A 21,980-nucleotide genomic window follows, 5' to 3' on the forward strand; every position below is an offset into this window, starting at 1 on the left:
CCTGTTAGAAATTGACATGCGTATTTTGTCTGTTTTCAGTTTATGCCAACTCAACAATTTCCACCTAAATGCCTATGAAACCAAGTTTTCGGGACTCGTCCAATCTATCCGAATTGGAAGAAACCACGATAACATCATCAATTACACATATGCCGAGACAGTCCTGAACAAGGTCAACGGTTTCGTGCTTTCTTATTGGTGCACCGTCTTTAGCCGCAAATATCGTTACTGTTCCCGAGGAAGCTATGCAAAGTTTGTCTTTATACAAACAAACTGATTTTGGTTCGAACAACTGGTCCTCACATCTGTGTTTCCAAATTGGTGCTAAATTTTTGAGAGACACACATTTGATTGATTTCTGTTCCATGTTCATAACATAGATACAGTCATTTTCGAAATCATACGTTTGGCAATATCCGATGAACCTGTTGTATTGTCGATATCTGTTGATTTGATCCTCTTTCCTTTCCCATAAAGGATAACCTGCTTTGTTTTTGTACCTATGGCAAAACGTGACTTGTTTTTTGAATAAGAATAATCAAATCCAGTAACATCAGATAGTTCTTCTTTTAAGTCGATAGTGTTTTTCGTATCAAAGCCTTTGTCAGTAACACAAATAGTCTCAATTTTATTCCCTTCTTTCTGGGTAAGTATAGCGAGCTGATTATTTTCCATAGCTGCAATGCTTGTGACTCCATCGGGGTACTGTTTAATATGAACATTTCCATCTAGTTGTGCCACGACTACAGAAGATTGCTTTCTATTTAAAAGCCCAATTCGATCCGGACCTATGGTCACAAGTTTTGAGAATTTCAATGGTGTATGAATTGAATCTAGTCCTGACAGAGGTAACGTTGTATTGATCAGGTACTTTGCTTGTATAGGGGTTTTAGAGACGAAAGTTACATCTTCATAAATTACTAATTTCTCTCTCAGTTTATCTTTTGGGCCGCCAAATATTTTAAACTTCGATTTCTTTGCTTTTTCTGGTTTGGATTCAGCAACTGTTTCAGTTCTCGGAGACATTTTCGAATCGGTTTTTGCTGCAGTCATATCATTACCTGGTGCTTTTTTCATTGCCGTTTGACTGGTGTCTTCATTTATACATGCTCTCTTAGGCTTCGCTTTCGCATTTTGAGGAAATAGTTTTGGCTTTTCATGGTATTCATCAGATGAAACAGCACCAAGCTTTGGGGGTATTTTTAGTGGCTGGCTACCGATAATTGCCGTTGGGTGCGAATATGCGGTTTTATTAGCCTGTGATTCATCTTGTGTGGGAAGTGAATAGTGATCCGTGTTGCTTAAAGTTACTTCTCCCAAAACACCTTTTGACTTACTCATCGTTTCTTGAAACATTTTGCTTGCTGTGAACACTCCTTCTGGATTCGAATCAAGATCAGGAATCTCATAGGCCAGCTTTTTCTTTACTTCCTGTAGTTGTGATTCAAAACTGTCAACATCACTAACTGTTGCAACAGATAATATATTTCAAGTTTTTCATTAATTGTCTTTTGCACAGCATGTATTTCCTTTTTGTTGCTATATAAATCTTTGAGTAATGAATCGCTGTTAGATTCTACCGAATGTAGTGTGTTTTCTTTCAGTTTGCAGAGTTCCTCTGACAGCTGGTAATACATTTTCTTTACTTCTTGTTCTAAGTTTTCTTTCACTTCCCCAGCTTTACGTTCGTATTCGACAATGAAATTTTCCTTTCTAGAAGCAATTTGTTTCATAAGTATATATTCAAGTTTGAGCTGCTCCGTTCCTTCAGAAATGTTATCAATTTCTTGAATAACGTAAGTATCTAACTTAGCTTTAGCTATAGCGCATGGAAAACAAAGCAGTTCTTTGTTCTTCAAGCAAACTGCTTTTGCAACTGCATCATTATGGGCAGAACACATGGGAGTAACATAATTTTGTGAAGCTTCCATCTTCAAAGAATCTTGCACCTGAAAATAAGTTGAAAGTGTAAAAGTAAAGTATTGCTTCTGGGTATAGCATAGTAATTTTCAAAACGAGAGCAGGCGTGGTTAGATTCTTTTGGAAAATGTTTATGATACGCATTTATTGGCCGGTTTCATTTTTATAAAGGTTTAGGCAGTATACAAGAATATGGTCAGGAAAAACAAACCTGGTAACTCAATCATGCATGGGAACATGAAAAGTGGTTGAGCTATCAAAACAAGTGTCTGTTTTGCTACGAAAGGTTGTCTCTGAGATAAGAGATGAAATGCTTTGAACCCGAAAATATATTGTTATGTCGCAGTTCATTTATTCAAAGAGTCTCAAGTTGAAGATATTTTTAATCTAACAGTTTATCTGAGTTTCTGATTGATTACATAACGTATACACAAGGTGATGCGTAAAAACTCAATGTCTTGAAACATTGTATTCTTTCCGTTTTACACCAGTAGATATTATATGAAAGTACTTGTTGATTAATTTGTTTTCACGAACACCCTCATAGTGTATGAAAAAGGAGTGAACGTTATAATTTGAAGTGAAGAAATTTCTGTACCCATAAAAAATGCGTCTACAATAGATCAATAGTATATACCGGTAGAACAAATAAAATAAATGGTCGAGCTCTCTCCTTATTTACAGGCGGAGTTATGTCCTTTAAACATGAAAGAAAGCAAAATGTTTGAGCAAATAAGCAACTTCTATAGAACTCTTTTAAAGTGGACAATTTATATTGTTTGTTTCACTACGTTAACTCCTTTCGGGGTTAATTTGTAAACATGATAACGGAGTATTCTTGAAACTGTGTCAAATTAAAAAGTTTGAATGTTAACGCCATTTACTTTCAGATAGCATATTGTATTTGATCTTTAAACTAAATAAAGATTAAACTTTGTGGACATTCAGTGGTATATAAGCTGCCACACTTTTTGATTACCGTCCGTTTAAACCTTTCTTGTATTTGATAAAATAGCCTTGATAAAACTATGTTTAATTTTACATTAAAGTTTTTTTTTTATTCTATACAAAACAGACATAACATAATCTACAAACACTTTAGGGAAAAAAATGTATAAACAGCAATTACCTCGTAAAACTACTTTAATGTTCGCTATCTTTTAGATATTTTATGTCAATAAAATAATTATCTTTTTTCAGTTCAATATCGCTTCACTTAAGATATTTATTTGTGCTGATTTATCCTATTTATCTTATTTAGCAATAAGTTGAATACCAAACAAAATTTGTTGAATACCTTGTTGTAATGTGAGTTTGTTTGTTTTAGAAGCCCGAGAAAAATCGTCAGTATGGTTCAATGAGATTAAGAACAGTGTTATTTACAGCAAGCAAAATCTTCTATGTTAACGAAATGAAAAAAAGAACTTATAAACACCGATAACAAAAGATACAGTAATAAAGATACTTTGCAAACATACTTCACTGAGTGAACATAATATGCACTTGTGTAGCACCGAGTGAAAATGTCATATCAGTTGTTGACGAGAAACAATCAAAGACATAGTATACGTATATCAAATATTGGAATTTTTGTCGTTTTTTTAAAGTTTCTATAATTTTCTTTTGTAATATGTTTAAATCCGTCACACGGCTCTAGTTCATAACGTACATGCTGCTAATAGTTGAATTTTACACGTTCAGGCCCCGTGTTCACAAAACATTTTTTAGTCTTAGCTGAGTTTAAGTTTGAAATTTTAACATCAATTTTCCTAAAACCTCAAGTTTAAATTCCAACTGAGACTGACCATCATTACTGAAAAAATCGTTTGAAAATCGTTATTAACTTAAAATTTAGTTTTAATCATGCTATTTAGATATAAATGACAAATAAAGTTTCATTATCAAACTCAGCTGAGACTGAAAATGTTTCGTGAACACGGGGCCAGGTTAACATGAAGTCCACTTAAAATGTACTATATTTTAATTATCGTACAGTGGTTCCCGCCGAGTAAGCGATAATAAAGAACAATATCTTATACTTAATGTACAACAGACAATTTTTCTTCTAATGCTTTTAACCACATTTTTACGTTTGATAATTTTTCTCAGCAATTTTTTTCTCTAATATTTCAATAATTCACTGGAACTTGTGCGGTCCTATGAGGGACCGTTATAAAATGTGTTACTATTCAGACAAAATGAACAATATACAAGTGAAAACAAATCACATAATATAATGCAAAATTAAATAAATTACTTCAGAAGATTCTCTTCTCACATTCCGCTAAAACGTTCCATTTTTAAATATTCCTTAGACTTGACTTAAATTCTACATGTAAATCATCTTACGCAAAACTGCTCACTGATAAAGAACAATCAAATAAATTATTATTTGATATACATTTCGACTTATTACGTCTTTTTCAAAGGATTATTAAAACTATTCGCCTAAAAATCAAAATATTTACCTCTAGCTAAACGTTTCAGCTCAGAGATGTTTATATGCTGTCAAATGAAATGCAATGGACACGTCTTTTACTTTAAAATATTTCTAATCCATTTTTCGTTTGATCTGGCATGAAATAATCCATGCAACATAATTTGAACACAAGTTATACACACAAGTTTCAAATTGGTACCCCTGTCTGCAATATTTTGTCAGCCATTGCAGCTGTCACCTGATCAGGGTACTCTTCATTTTGAAAACCAATAGGCGGTATAGAATTTTTATTTATTGACCTTTTTCTGAGGACTTAAACCTTCTAAGGTATGTTTTTATGAATTTTATCAAAAATGGTTATGTTTATGATTAAATTAAATTCATAAATAGGTAAAATTTTGATCTTGATTTTCAAATATAACCACGTGCTCTGAACTGTTGCATGACGTCATCAGATTCTTACGAGAGACTGTGCGAGATGTTGCGGTTTGATACTGGTTAGATAACCAAATGGGGTTTCGCCATAACTTAATGGACGCGGCCATCAGAAAAAAAACAGCGTCAGTTAAGTTATGGTAGCCAGAACTAATTTACCTCTGCTGTCTTTTATACATACTCCGTTACAACAGTCTGAAATATGGCGAAGAAGGAAGTAGAACAGCACTTAATCTTTCCTTCCGGGGCTAGCTTTTTAGGACTTTATGACTTTTTACTGGTCTGCACACTTATAAGATATGATATGAAATGAAGCACTGCCTCAATCGGGAATCGATCCAACTTCAACTCACCCCATAACATTTGAAAAGAACTGTATAATGACAGCACGGAAGGACACATATTTTTTTATTCGATAGTAAATATCTCTTTCGGTATATTGCATGTTACCGTGAATGGACCAATCCCGATTTTCGTCGCTACGCATAGGATCGATTCCCTATCAATTTAAAGGTAATTTTTGGAATAAAAATAACACTGCCCATATTGTATTATATTCCAGGTTATTTCCGCCTCTTTAATAGGCGCACGCTCCGGAGAGGTATGTTTATTTATACATACCATAATTTTAATTTTATCCATATTTGTATTGATGTGCAAGACGTTATGGTTCACACAAGTTATGTGGACGCTTAATAGGCACTAGGAAAAAGCGTATTCTTCTAAAAAAATCCGAATTCAGTCGCTCTGTGCACGTGCCGGAAGTACACATTTTTTAATTCAATAGTATATGTCCAAATCGGTAAATCGCATGTTACCGTAGAGGGATCGATCCCGATTTTCGTCGCTTCGACTTAATTGACAACACATTTTTTGCATTCACAACATATATTAGAGAAGAGCATTTGTCAGGCGAGTGTTATCTATTCTCTCGGAATTTCAACATACTAACTCGAAAATTCCTTTTTGACTCATCAACTTGATTTTATGCCCCCTTCGAAGAAGAAGGATTATTGTTTAGACCAATCGGATTCTGGATGATAACTCAAGAATGCTTGGGTCTAGAACCATGAAAGTTGGTAGTAGGTTGGTCATGACCAGCAAATGACTCTTGTTGATTTTGACATCAGTAGGTCAAAGGTCATGGTCACAGTGACCCAGAACAGTTAAACTGCTTTCGGGCGAAAACTTGAGAACACTTGGGTCTAGGAGTATGAAAAAGCAGATTGGTGACCAGCAAATGATCCCTACTGACTTTGAGATCGATAGGTCAAAGGACAAGGTCACAGTGATCCAGAACAGTTAAACAGTTTTCGGACGATAACTTGAGAACGCTTGGATCTAGGATGAATTACTACGGAGGCTGATCATGACCAACAGATAACTACAATAACGAAAACGCGACAACACGATGAAGATAACGCGATGCTACAATAGTACGATGATAATAATGCGATATACTATCGCGTTTTCACTATCGTAATATCGTGATATCGCGTTTTCGTTATCATAGTATCGTGAATTTGCAATTTCATTATCATCCTATTGCGTTATCGTCATCGTACTGTCGCATTTTCACTATCGTACATTCGCGTTATGATAATCGTACTGTCACGTTATCCTGATCGTACTGTCGCGTTATCACCTTTCTCATGTGGCCACTTTATGGTTAAATGCCCACTTGTCTGCCAGTTATCTATATACTTGAACACCATAGATATGAAAAACTAGACACGTGCCCATCGGAACACTTGGAACATTTGTTTCCCCTTCAAGCAGCCGTCATAAAAGGGTCATATCCAAGGTTTGCTTGTGGGTATTGCTAATAGCCTTCAGGACGGGAGCATATCGCCCACGTTTTATGGTAATCCTTCCAAGGGTATGAGAAAAAGAGCAGACATGAAACCCAAAGGTTCAAACCTTTGACCTTCACTGAAGACCTTGGCCCTGAGCGCCCATAATCGGCGCACAAATTCTGCACTTTGTCTTGGGAAGGGGAAAATGTCAATCACGTTCATTAATGGAGCAAAAATTAAGTCAAAGGTTCAAACCTTTGACCTTGACTGGTGACCTTGAGCTGGTAAAATTTAAAAATAAAACGACATTGCGTAGCTTTCGGGGTTTTTTTTACCCCAAAATCTATTCTGTTACTAACCATGTTACTATAATAATAATTACAAAATTTAGATTATCAAATCTGAACCATTTTTATATTAAAAACACCACAACACTTTCATATAATGTTAGTATTTATACCTCAAAAGTTAACTGATCATCATATCATACATTTTTGATTAATTTCACAAAAATGAGATCACTGTTTTTGGTTAAATCTGCCAGTTGAGACTTTTAAAGGTACTGTATTTTGGACGCATCTATGCATTTTATAAGAAAGATTTATTCATAGGTAAAAAAAGTTTGAGGTCTTCAAAGTTCAGGCCTCATTTATCATTTCGAATATCTAGTCGTATTTTTACCCGGAGCGTTATCAATAAATAAGCTGTCGATCTTCATCAATATCTCTACCAAATGGTACGATGATAATAACGCGACAGTACGATGGTGATAACGCGACAGTACATCATCGTACTAGAGATTTTCAACTTACTTCGACGCGGACTGCGGACAGCTGACTGCGTACTCACAGTAGGGGTTTTCTCAAAATATTTAAAGAGAATTCCTATACTGTTTTTTTTCCTTTAATAGAATTTTTTCAAATTCATATATATGATAGGAAAACTTGTGCTGAAAATAATGAACAAATAAAAATAATGGGTCACCAGGCTTGTTTTCGTGAAAAATTGTTTTAAACACACCCACTTTTGCTGAAACTGACAGCGATTTTTCAACATTTTCATAATTTTTTGCTTTTTTTATAAATACCAACCAAAATATACATCAAGACAGCACAATAAGGTTTATTTTTTTACAGATTTTATCATATACTTATTTGATATCATAGTCATATTTGTAATACTATATCCTTACAATAATGTGTACAAATGAAAAAAAAAACTACTGTTTCATATTCACTTTTGTGAACTTTTTTTCAATGAAAAATACCCATAGTGAAGAATACTTTTTTTTAATTTTGAAAAAAACTTTCATAGAATTTTTTCTTGTTTTTCTTGTGTATAGATAATTGTATTGTGAACATAAAAATGGCTGAAAATGTCACCAGGCTAAATTTTATGTTAAGACCGCTTGAATACAACAGCTGTTCGGACGAAAAATGGCGCGAACCTGACCAAATTGATTACATGCATATCTGCTAGAAGTTATTTATTTTTTTTTTTTTTTTAAATTCTTACTTCTTTCTATAATTGAATACTAAATAATCTGAAAGGTGATATTGTCTTATCGTGAGTACTAAGTCAATTGCACGGCGTATGATCAATTCTATATTGTTGGTACAAAATTTGCGGTACCTCCAATTTTTTGTATAAGCAACGAATTTTTAAGTACAAAAATGTAAACACGCTATGGAGCAGGAGGCGAGTACGTGGAAAAATTACGACTTTAGAGACGTAAGTTGATTTTACTGATGTTATCACGGAACATAAGTAACTTCTAAGCTTCCACCTGCATGAAAACAAAATGAGAAGCTTCAGCAGTTTTCGCCAGATAATCGTTACAGTTTGAGTACTGCTGAACAAATGCAGCAAATGTAAATCGTTTATTACATTTTTTTTTTAAATTTGTGATGTTTCGAGCATAGGTTTTACAAATATATTCAATTTTTATCCGTAGAAATAGTAGAAGAAAAAAACCAATCTTTTAAAATCAATTTCTACTCTTAAAAACACGATTTCATCAAAATATAAAGCACCTATATTTTACGTATATTGAGGCACCTCCGTTATTATCTAAAACTTTAATGTAATATTTAGCAACTATATTTTGTTTTTTAGTGCCAATGCTCGGAAGTGGCGTTCATCGCTACTTTAGCTCCATAAGCCAAAACGAAGAAGATCAATGACAGACCGTGTAGATGTAGTAACCTCAAAGAATCGCAGCTACGCACTCTCTTGCACCGCTGCTCATAACACTATATACAGAGTTACTATATGAAACAAAAATATAGTCCGTACATTTAGAATGTTAGTAAATGCTTTCTTTTATGGATACTTTGTGTTGAAGTAACTGATTGTGCCGAAGGAACCAGTATTGTTAAACCTTGTGAAAAATGACGTTTTAAAGTTACGTCAAAAATCTTGACGAGGAGAATGCGATTGTAAGGAAAGACATCTCTGCGTGGCGATTGCGTGATATACGCTGTGGGAGGCAAAGGACGACAATATAATTTTAATGTCACGCAACAGGATTACGTAAACAATTTCTGTAAATTAGATGTTTCAGACGAGGCAGTCATTGCTTTACTGTAATATGTACCACATAGGATTGTGTTCAAGCGAGAGATTCGGCCGGAAAATGTATTTTGTATTATATGTTAAGCATTCATACACTATATGAACCCAGTATACATATAACAAACAGGCTGCGTCACCAAAGGGCGAGTTTGAAAAATAGCCTATTTTGCTATAGGAGAAGTTTACATTTATTTTAAGGCAGTGGCTAGGATTACGGTACCGATTCTAGGATTACCGAAGTTCCGTATCTCTAGATAACCATATTAGGACAGGCTAGGATTGCAGAAGTATTTATGAGACATGAAATGTATACGTAAATATATACATTTATGTTGTTGTAAACTTACTTATTTCACCTAAAATAGCGAGTTACAGGTTTGCCGTTGATTTCGTAATTATCTGGCCGCCATTTTGGATTAAACTAATTGCAGTGTCATTCTCGAATGATTAAAGTTCAAAAGATGGTAAATAAAACGCAAATTTTTATTTCGTCATTGCTTTTTTCATTAAAGACATTTTAATTAATTTTAAGCATGTTTCAACGTAAATTTCATGCTCAGAAACAATTCCGTACTCTTAGCCTATCCTCGTAAAGGTATTGTGGTAAAGGTATTTGCAGAGCTGAGTGATGGTAATGTCTAGATTTTCTTGTGCATGGAGCGAGATACTGAGTAGGATCGATATCAACATAATTATGAACCATTTTATAAAATAAAACCAACCTAATATATTTCCTTATTGATTGGAGGGAATTCCAACTTAAATTTGTTAGGATATTTGTGACTGTGCCCGGGGTCTGGCTACAATTGTTTACTACAAATCTCGGAGCTTGCCTCTGAATGTTCTCTAATTTATCTATATTCTTCTGATGATAAGGATCCCAAACGCTGGAACAATACTCTAAAGTTGGTCTAACAATAGTGTTACAGGCAGCTGTTTCGGTACTACTCTTAGCAGAATGTATATTACGTTTTAAGAAACCAAGACTTTGACATGCTTTACTAGATATTTTGTTAATATGAGGGACCAAGATAAGTTAGATGTTACTTCTACACCTAGGTAAGTAGCTTTACTGACAACAGACAGAGGCTGATCATGTAAAGTATAGACGGTATTCACTGGTTTTTCAACAGTATATCAGTCATGTAACGGAGAGCAGTTAACCTAACCAGTGTTCCTGGATTCTGTACCAGTACAAAACTGTTCTCCGCAAGTAACTGCCAACTTTATGTTCGATGTCCTAGGAAAGCTTTGATCCAGGAATGTGCAGAGCCCCTGATGCCATAATGATCTAATTTTGATAAAAGCCGGTTATGGTGTACTACATCAAATGCTTTACTAAAGACCATGATGGCTTCGCTGAACTGATTTAGCTAAAATAGAAAAATTAGAAACTTCACAGGTCATGCTGGTTGTCCACCGGGATGTTAAATTTGTCTAATTGATTCAAGATATTACTGACCACAATGTGTTCTAATAGTTTGCAAGCTATACATGTCAATGAGACTGGTCTATAATTGGAAGCTTGAAACTTTTCACCTTTTTTAAAGATTAGTGTTACATAAGCATCAGACCAATCTGTGGGAACAGTACAACTATCAAGAGATTTATTTAACAATATTGTAAAAAGTGGAGCTATTTCATTTGCACATTCTTTTAAAATTCTACGTTTTATTTGGTCTGGACCTGCTGCTTTGTACGGGTTTTAATTTTCAAGCAATTTCTAAACACCATTTTAGTTACTGTTGTACCCAGTAGATTCCACCTCATAAAGCTATAATCATCATTTAAAACAAGAAAATCCACCATTAGACACAGACCATTTCAAAAGATCCATCAAATGTCTAGAACTTCGCTCTTTTTGATTAAAACAACCGTTTTACAAACATACAAATACAATTAATGTGCCAAACATTATATTTTTGTCTATTCGATTTCCAGTCAATTAAGTTTTTATAATAAAGTTCCATTTAAGTCGATGCTGTGAGGCATTATGGGTTTTTGTCTATTTTACTAGCTTTCAAAAATACACTTAATCTATCAAACAAGCCTGCTGTTAATGTTTTTTACTGCGTTTTATCTCTGAAATTTTAAAGACCATAGAAAATGTTAAAGATACTTGCCAGGGTGAATGCTACATTTCTCGCATGCTATTTTGGTAAAGCCTTTTTACTAGATGAAAAATGTACTTTATTGACATTTGACGAATATTGTAAAGCCTTCTCAGTTTTAGTGGACATTATTTACGTCAGTTTTCTGACAAGTGATTACTCTGCACCCCTTGTCGCAAAATTCATTTTGTATTGTTACGAAAAACATTTTATAAGCCTTTTATTATTTATTTTTATCCGAATTCCGATGACGAAAGAGTGCATCGGATACTGTTTTCTGAGAGTAAGTCATTTTAGTATCAGGTATAAGCATTGTAAATGGCTGAGTCTTAAATATTCTAAATCTTAGTTTTGAATAATTGCACCAATTCAAAAATGTTTTATGTTAGAAGGTCTGTGTGAAATATATGATTATAAGGTTTTTACATTCAAAAGTACATTTTAAGTGTTTTATTACAAAAAGGTTTTAACATGTAAAATCTTTCATGTGAAAACACCAATGCTATAAAATTAGCCATAAGAACGTCATGCTTAAATACTCACGCAGCCACATTAACTCATTCATGCACTCACCCATGCAAACCTTGCTGCAAATAAACAAAACAATGCAGTGTAGTTAGCACTTTAGCATATGCTTTATGTATACACAATGAATTATATATTTCAGTTACTCCAACATCATGCTATGAAAATGGACATATTAACACGAACTGCTATATACACTGTCACAGTAATATATTAGATGCAATCGCATCACTTCAGTTTTAAACTAAAAGGATCAACTGTCACATAAGCATAAATACACAGTCATTGCATAACTATAACTTGTTGATGATATACAGATAATGCACATTAACCTTCTAACTTTGACAATTTAAACTGTTTTAAAATCATTGCCAACTTCTCTGTATATCCACACGTATCACTTTAACATGCATTAACAACAACTTAAATCAAACAATAACGTTCATGCTCGGAAAAAAAATGTTAAGATGGCTTTAATTAATAATAAAATACAAATTTATCTGTCATTATAAGACTTAAATATCCTTAAATCATATCTATATATAGTGTAACAAAATACTGCACGTCAAAAGGAAACGTGTCAATAACTTTTGGAAATCTCTTGTTAAAGTCCCTAGAATAATACATATCGAACAGAAACGTCATGTTGGCATATCATTTGGTTCCATATAAACACCGACAAAGAGCGCTACAACATTTTATCTACTGTGTTAAAGAACAAAAAAACAATTATGATTACCAGAGGTCTACGCAGTCCTTAGCAATTCCTAAGATTTTAATGTGAGGTTACGTATTGACGACAGGTCTACTCACCATGAACTATATCTGGTTTCTCTACTTCATTTACCTTAATTATGTATAGAAATAAATGCTCATATTTTTATATATTTAAACATTCCGAACCGGCTATACACCGCGTGCAATTATTCCACAGACGTTTTACTTTTTCGTATTGTAATATGAATCTGCGATTACATAACTTCAATATTTCTCAAAGAAATAAACATGGATGTGTTTGCTTTACAATACTGAGAAAATGAGGATTTTTAATTATCATTAGGATAGCAATTTGGTTAGATAACAATTTGAATATACTAATTACGGTTTTGTTTTAGTGATATGTGGGAACATAAATCTTGTAATTTTATTTTGCACATTATAACCTTTATTTTCACAAAACTTAAAGCTGACTACATTAGTATATTTATTTACATGTGGCAGTGAATGCAAATTTACTGCACATGCATCGTAATTGTAAACTTATAACACACTTGCATATTTCGTTTTGGCTGGAATGTTCTTGTGATACCAGAATGCCCTTGTACCCTTTCCGTACCAATTACCTTATATTAGACCACTGCGTGGTAACAAATAAACTGACCAATAAAAACTAGCATTCAAGCCGAACGACCTCACCCACGAACGATCAGTCGTGAAAGTAACGCGTGTCGTACAGATCAAAGCGTATCAGGTTTTATAAATAGAGAATAACAGGTTACTGTCTTTTAAGAATGGGTTCCTCAGACGAGGCTAGATATGGTCCTGTTTTGCCGGACTTCTTTTAGTATTTATTTTTCAAAACGACGCCATCTTGTTTTTGAGAATAACTGCTAAAACATATTTAAGCAATTATTTTTATAAACACGCACTTATTAGGTACGTGAGACCATGTCACTAATGCATAGCGTATGCCTACCTTATTTGCAATTACCACAAAAATGTTATTATAAAGGAAACGCTTGTAGAAAACGGAAAATGTCTCGTGTAAAGCGTTTGTTCAGGATTTTAGCTCTTTGCACTTACATCAAGGATTTTTGCATTTGGAATGGAATGTTATTGAATAAAATCATCGAGCAAACGGTAATGCCTATTTCTGCCAAGCGGCGTTATGACGTGCCTATTTAAATCACGTCTAACGGTTCTTCTTGAGAATGGGTATCCGTCTTGCAACTGAACTGCGGATAAAATTTCACTTGGCAGCAAATTAAGCTTTTCGTTCATGGTCATCAGAACAGAGATGTCGGGTACAAAATACAAGGTTAGCCTTTGTTTTTCCGCTTTTATTTTATGATATTTGGAATTTTTAAGACCTTTTCCAGTGCAGTATGAGGGCGTATTAATTTCTAAATGCAACTGAGGTAGACACAATCCGATGTCCTTGGATTTTTTCATAGGTTTGCACAATGTAAAGTATTCTCAAGTCACTGACCTGAGAAAGGCTGCTTTTCTCAGACAGGCTTCATCAGGAAGTTGGTATGGTAATGGCATAATAAATTACTTTCCCGCGCTATGGCGATTTACACATTGTTCTTCCTTTAAGTTTGATATTCAGAATCAAAAGTGGCTCCAGTTTCTTTATCTTAAAAAATAATGACTGTTCATTACAGTAGAAATTTGAAAACAAATTATTATCAAATCGGCTATATAAATTTTGAATAAATTTAGAACTTGAATAAATAGCTAGCATTTACTATTATAAAAGTACAGGTCGATGCTTATCCTGACTTACGATAAACTGCTTAATAAACTTCTAAATATTTAACTTCCTTCGTTAAATAGTTCTCTAATTTTAGATTAGCTAAACTAGCTATGTTGCTACCATTACGATATCTGATTGAAAATATAACTATAACTAATTCTTGTAGTTCTTGATGATTGCTGAAAACGTGAAAACCCTTTTACGAAACACAAAACAGTATATAAAGACTTTAACAGAAATAATTTTCATAACAGTATCTAATGTCTTCTCAAATTAAAACATGTTTATTTTGAGTTCTTTAGGAGTCCTTAGACATTAATGCATTTTTAGTTCGTCTGATTTTTTTTCTTTTTTGAAAATAATATCTACCAATTATTGTCGTCGTCGGCGTTGGCTAAGCATTTTGTTTACCTTGAAATTTTGCACACCTGTTTATCATCATTAGATATATAAGTAGGCCAACAACCTTAACTCTCATGTGCATTTTGATTATGGCCCTTTTCGTTACTCACAAAATTGAATTTCTTGATTAACAGTAAGTTTACTTGCATTCTTTAACAGAAGCAATAACTTTCAAACCATGCAAACTTGTCTATCATCATTAGGTGAGTTCATACGCTAACTCCTCTGATATGTATTTTGTCAGAATAATACCCTTTATGTACTTAGAAAATTTGAATTTATTGGTTAATTTTTTTGTATAGGTCCATGTTTTATAAATTCTAATAGCTAAAGCTTTGAAACTATGTTCACTTGTTTACTTATAGATTATTTAGTGAGTCAAGAATTATAACTCGTTTGCATTTTCTGAGAATTATGGCTCTTTTTATTTAGAAAAATGTTATTTTTTATGATTTTTTTTTTTGTTGGTAGCGTTCACTTTTCTTGAATACGTTTTGTCATCAGTAGGCAAGAATGCCCATCACTTTTACACTTTCTTGCATTTTATAATGCCTCAAGACAAGCACTTGTAGGCGAGCGTTGGATCCGTAAGCGTAACTCTTGTTTTATTTATCTGCCAGTGCTCTGCTTAATTTTGAATTTGGTCATTGTTATAACTATTTATCTTTTTTTTTTTTACATCGCAACCCATTGCCCTAGAACTACCTTACACGGAACTATGTATTTTCAGCAAAATGCATCTAGTTGAAAGTTAGAAACTTTGAGTAAGTTATTGTGACAATCAGTCTTGCTCTTTAGCTATGGGAGGTTAAAATAAAAAGTACAACAAGCAAATGTTCAGAGAATGATGAACTTTAATTGCATTAATTTGTATGATATTTCATCATTATCTTTTGACGATATCGGCAATAATGTCTGCAAAACGTGTGGCATTACGTCGTCTTCTCTCAGTGAAATAGTGGCATCGGTCTGCAATGTTTCTTACGATCCACACGTTTGTTAAATCTGTCTACAATTTCGTGGCCAAAGAATAACATAATCAAAAGTGCATTGAAAAATATCCAGTAGACGTAATCACTACTTGCCACTAACGTTGTTATTTCATCCATCTACGAATCTATACAATAAAAGTCCAAAAGCAGAACTAACATCCTCATATCGTATTGCGCCAAAACTGTATCGTAGCTTGCTTCTGGATCAGAGACGTCCTAGATGAACAGTGTGTGCGTCATTTGAATATCATCTTCGATGAAACCGTACAGTTGTTCTTCTAGGTACTGCTGATGACATTCGCTAAGTATCAGTGACTTGTCAAATTCATCCTACATTTGCTCGTATTTGAACAGCATGCCCAACGTCTGCGATATACTTTCCATTGATTCTGTGGATGTTCGACTTTTTTCAATTGTATGAGCTATGTATCTGCGTGTATTGCATTTGATCTGAACTTCCTCATTTTGACATTTTAAGTTAAAGCCAGACATTTATGTTACTAGTATGCAATTGAGTAAGCAAACATTGAACCAACATTAAACGTGTAAGTTTTAAATGTTTGCTTCGGAAGTCATCGATTTAATAATAGAGAGTTTGAGATTTCAAACTTCGCCTTCCCCTTCAACGTCTCTCATATATATTTTGGGTAAAACGTCACCGATATGCGTGTAGTTTATTAATATCACACGTTGCTACTAAAGTTTTCCATGTAATATCACGTAAGCCTAAGACTTCTCTTTATTACTATGCGAAATAAAAAACTTAGTTTCAGGATTTCTGCTTATTAAGTTATTTGATTATCCATATATATAATTAGACTAAATTTGATGCGGAACACTATCAATAGGTATAAGAATAATAAAGTTTTGTATGGCTAATGATTTTAACTAAATACATTGAATTGAACCTGGAAGTATGAAGTTATCAACTGATTTTGAGAATTTTGAGATTTTGTTCAAACTTTAACTTCTACGGCATATTTGTGTCCCCAGGCGGTATCGATTATACCAGATAGGCCTTTTTGTCGTATGAATTGAAGTTTTGAACGTCCGAAGATGTGATATCACGAAAGTCGAAACTTCATTCTTTTTACATCTACTCTGTCTACATACTCGGCATCAAAGACTGAAATCTGGATGCAGGCACATGGCATGACAGTCATTTTACTCGAAAAATAAATAATTACGCGCGAATATCATTTGGTGGAACATTTTATTTTCACATCCAAATAAAATCAATCTGTTTCTGTCGGACACTTAATACGACAATTGCGTTTTTTTATTATAAACATAAAATGGTACTAGTAAGGCGGAAAATTCTTCTGAAGTATCAGACAATTTCAGATCTATAATGTTATGATGAGAGACGTTTCCTGTTAGCCGTATGGGATAATTCCATTCTTTAAATGCACGGAATCAGAGCCTGACAAAGGGTCATTGTGGGTTAATTCCCCCTTTGATTCTTACATTTTACAAAGAAAGTCGGTCTTGAAACTCGGTGTGACCCTACCCCCCCCCCCCCCCCCCCCCACCCGCCCCCCGCCCTGAAATGGGGGACCCCCTCTTTAATGTTGGTGTCCCTCTAACCAAAATTCCTGGATCCGCAGATGTTTTACTTATAAAATAGTATATTAAAATCATACTGTGCTGTCTGAGAGTTTGGCATTATACAGAGTCATACAGAATGTCATTATCACGTTGATATGATCATTATAGGTTATTAACTTTGTATGTGGATATATGCACGAGTTCTGCAGCGGTAATATTGCGCGACTTTAGGAGCGCAATATTGTCCGCGAAAGAATGAGTGCATATATCCACATAAAAAATTGATAATCTTTTTATTACATATCCACTATCAAATGATTAAATTGTATCTAAATTATCGTTCTGTCACGAAAGACAGAAAAAAATACGGAAAAAAATTCTCCGAAAACGCAATAAACAAATCAAACTGACGCGCATTAATATTTTCCGCGAAAATGACGTCAACTTGTTGTCGCAACGCGATTATTTCCATTACAACGTTAAGAAAACAGTACACGTCCTATATTAGTCCAACTCATGACGTAAATATAACTTTCATTTCATTTCAGTCTGATAAATTACTACGTGCCAGTATCTAATAGGTCAGATTAATCAAAGTGTAAAAGTTAACAAAATGTTGCATAAATTACAAATTAAACAAACACACAATAGCAACAAAAATCTAAAGAAACGAGATCCGCAATGGACGGACCGTCAGGGGAGGTAACTAGAGTCACGGATTGGGACTAGTCCGAAATGAAAGCGTTCAACGTCATGATATGGAAAAATATTGCACGATCGCGGTCAACTGAAACCCAGTGGAAAATAATTTTAGGTATGTAATAATCATTTTTATTTCCTCTCATGTATGATTTACAATCGTGCATTGTATACTGACTATACTGACATAATTTTATATAAAACCTAAATGTTTGGAGCAACACTGGCGAGTTTTTACATTGTTCACATTGTTTTATCGTTTATCGTTTTTTTTTTATTTTATTTTTTTTATTTGATAATCGCTCTAATATCCATGCGATGATTATAATAATTGAAATGTTTTTATTTAATTTTCATTTTTTCATTTTTAAAACCTCTTGTAAAATTCCTGCCATTTCGGACAATTGGTATCAAAATGCACGAAAAAAACGATCATAATTACGGATAAATTGAATGGGCGGATTAAAAGAAGTAAGGTTCATTCTAAAGTTTGAAATCTCAAGGAATTCTAATCGAACTTCAACTTCATACGTTAACTTCGCAAGAGACGTTGAAGGGGAAGGCGAAGGTTGAAATCTCAAACTCTCTAATATTTTAGTATCTCTTCTTTAATTTTGTATTTCCTATATTTAATTACAAGTAATCTATACAAAATATTCTTGTTAAATTATGTTTGTAGGCAACTAGTGAGTCTGTTAATACATACTGCGGTTTGCTCTAACATTTGAAATCTTTGACGTTCTACGCTTTCATATATTTGGTTATATTTCACAACATCAGTCTTGCGTACGTGTTGCGACCCGTACTTTAGCTTGGTGTGTGTGTGTGTGCGTGTGTGTGTGTGTGTGTGTGTTATTATTCATAGTCGTTTGGAATTATGGGATAGATCTTACTTATAAAGCTTTAGACGTAGCTCGGGTGGCGCGATGGATGTTCCACTTTTCATCCCCTCTTATAAAACAAGTTTTCTTTCTTTGTTTTTTTTTTGTGGTCACTTCTTATATTTCCAGCAATATGTCTAGATATTAAGCACGTTTGAGAATATCCGTTAAATTGTATTGCATATTTACACTTTAAATTATTATGTCTTCTTTCGATTACTTAGTTAATTTATTATGGCTTTGAATCTATTTTTCAAAATGCAGTTCTACATGTATTCCTAAGCATTGACTGAAATTAAAGTACGTTCCATAGTTTCGTTACCATTTTCTTTTTTCACCGTTTTACTTACCATCAGTGGAGTTTTGAAGTTAACAAATTACTGGTTCCCGGTCCAAGATAATAACATTTTTGTCGTTTGCTTCTGCCACACAAAGAAGAATTTTTATAATTTATAATCTAGTCAAATGGATAATTCTTAAATGTACGCGTGATCAATTCTAGACTTGTTTATAGACGTTTCCGTCCTCATCGAAATGTAAGGTTATTTACAATGTCTAAACACTCGGGGTTTTCGTAAAACAACAAAACATGATCATTTTAAAGCGCTTATGTTAAGTTGCATATCGCATACCTTGAGTGAGAGAGGGGGACACGGTTAAGAATAGTTCAACCTGGTTTTGCCCGTTTCGTTTTTTATGTCTATGCATATTACTTAAGATAGCTTAGCCCAGAAAATAATAATACTATAAAAGATACTTCCCTTCTCTCCCCCGCCTTCCCCCGTCCTTTATTTTGTCTCTATAATATGTCTCAAATCCCCACTCTTTTATGGCCCCGTCACCCATCCCCTATTACCTAATCATCCTTATTATTATGTATTTTATATATTTAGAATGTACTTGTTAATGGATGTTTGAAGTAACCTATCATCAGTATCTTTCTTTGACAAATTCTGTTTGTAGCTGGCCTATTTTGCGATGTGTGACTTTGGCTGTGTTTGCTTTGCTAATTGCTTAAAGGTACTTTACCATTACCGTTTGCTTATCTCGAGGCAAAGGACGTGCAACAACAAGATATGTATTGACATACGCGCCACACTGAATTATCAAATTTAAAATTAGTATTTCATCTACAGTAAAAATATATTTACACTGCATTTGCAAGGTATAAATATTTTTGTATCGTTGGTGGGGGTGAATTTTTGAAAATTCTTTCCTTAATCACCTCCTATTGGGGATAGGAAGGGCCTCCATGGCCGAATGGTTAAATTCGCTGACTTCGAATCACTTGCCTCAAGGTTAACTGTTACCTTTATTAAACTAGGGGACATTTAGCAAACCATTTAGTATACTCTCCCAACAGACAAACTGGTTAAAAACTTATTAACATGGTGGAGATTATAGAGTGGGCATTGGTGCCAGTTAATTACTTTTAACCTTCCAATGGTTTTTTGCCACTGCCATTTCCCGTTCGTTCAAAAATGGTGTCTTGTGTTCTTACCTCATGTTAAACAGGTTCCGTTTGTTAATTCTATGTTGTCATCATCACTGGATTTATTTGGGTTGATAGACACATGTTCTTAGCCGCTGTGTACGTGTTTACAGGTACACGTGTCCTTGATTCCAAGTGGAATGCTGGATTGGAGGTTGCGGTCTTTGAATATGGCTTTACCTGTTGACCTTTTGTCCTTGGTTTTCTTTTTAATGGAGATACAGCTCTGTATTGGGACAACAAATCCGCCAGAACAAAAGTTTTTTTCGATACCAGAGACTAAGAGCAACAAGCGAGTATCCGGTTTCGTTTCTAATCACATCGATAGAAGATATGAAGTATTGACCATGACCTTACAGCTGTAACCGAGAGCCATAAAGCATTACCTTTCTGTATACATACCAGGATTTACAGTGACTGTGAAACGTATCCTTATCTTTAACTTCTTTTATTTCTTCCGGTCCGGTATTACGATAGAACATTATACGAAAAAAAAACGAAAACAAAAAGAAAAACGAGACTTTCGAGTACCATGAAGGTTTCTTTTTACGTTGCGTTCAGTGCAATAAACAATTGACAAGTGATTGACATTTAAATCTAATCAGGTTAGATCTACACAGACGATTGTTGAAGAAATTTATCTAAACCAGTCAAACATGGTTATAATTGCTATTGTTTTTATTGATTTTGACCTTGGAGTTTATTTACGAGGAGTGTTCAAAAAGTATTGTGTATTTTGGTGACACGCCATTTGAACAATGTTTATACAGCTGATTTCCTATATTCAATATCTAAACATTAGTATATACATATACCCATTCAATGTCGCTATTTGAAAAAAAAGTTTGGAAAACGAGTATCAAATACTGAAGAAATTCGGTCATACATAAAAGTTCGCAGTAAACTCGGTTGTTTTTCGAAAGAGTTTTTGTCGAAATAAACCGTGTTTATAGGTCTAGTAAGATGTCTTATGAGACGGTTCGCAGGTGGAAAAAGAAATTTGATTGTGGTGCAGAGTCTGTTGAAAATGCCCAAAAATCAGGTCGACCAAAGACACCAACGTGTGACCAAAACGTTCTGAAAATCACAGAAATTCTTCAAAATGATGCTCGATGTACTGTACATGATAAAGCACGCATTGCTGGCATTTGACTATCAACAGTTCATTTTTTAAAGAAAATCTTGAAAGTTAGAAAGGGTACCCTATCTTTTGACTGACGACCAAAAAGGGCTACATGTTGAAACTGCCAAAAGTTTGCTAAAATGTTCCCAAAATACGACAAAAAATGTTTTTTGCAAATGTTGTTACAGGTGATGAAACCTGGGTGCAATAGTTTTAACCTGTCAGAAAGGTTAGGAACAAAATATGGACCAACAAACATCGCAAAAGGCCAATTATTGCAAAACGCTCGTTGAGTTTAAAGAACGTTTTGTATGCCATATTCTTCTCCAGCGAAGGTATAGCAATACAGATTCTAGTAAAAAAGGGTAGAAGTGTGACTGGTATGTATTACCGTGACAAAATCTTGAAAAAAAATAAAGACGTATTACAAGAATCGTCGCCCAGTCATAGGTTTCAAACATGTTCGACTGTTGCATGACAATGCAACAGCGCACACCTCTAGTACAGTAACACAGTTTTTGAAATCCGAGAGATGTGCTAACACATCCACCTTATTCCCCAGA

Source organism: Mercenaria mercenaria, chromosome 13, assembly GCF_021730395.1.
Source record: "Mercenaria mercenaria strain notata chromosome 13, MADL_Memer_1, whole genome shotgun sequence".
In the NCBI taxonomy this organism is placed as follows: domain Eukaryota; kingdom Metazoa; phylum Mollusca; class Bivalvia; order Venerida; family Veneridae; genus Mercenaria; species Mercenaria mercenaria.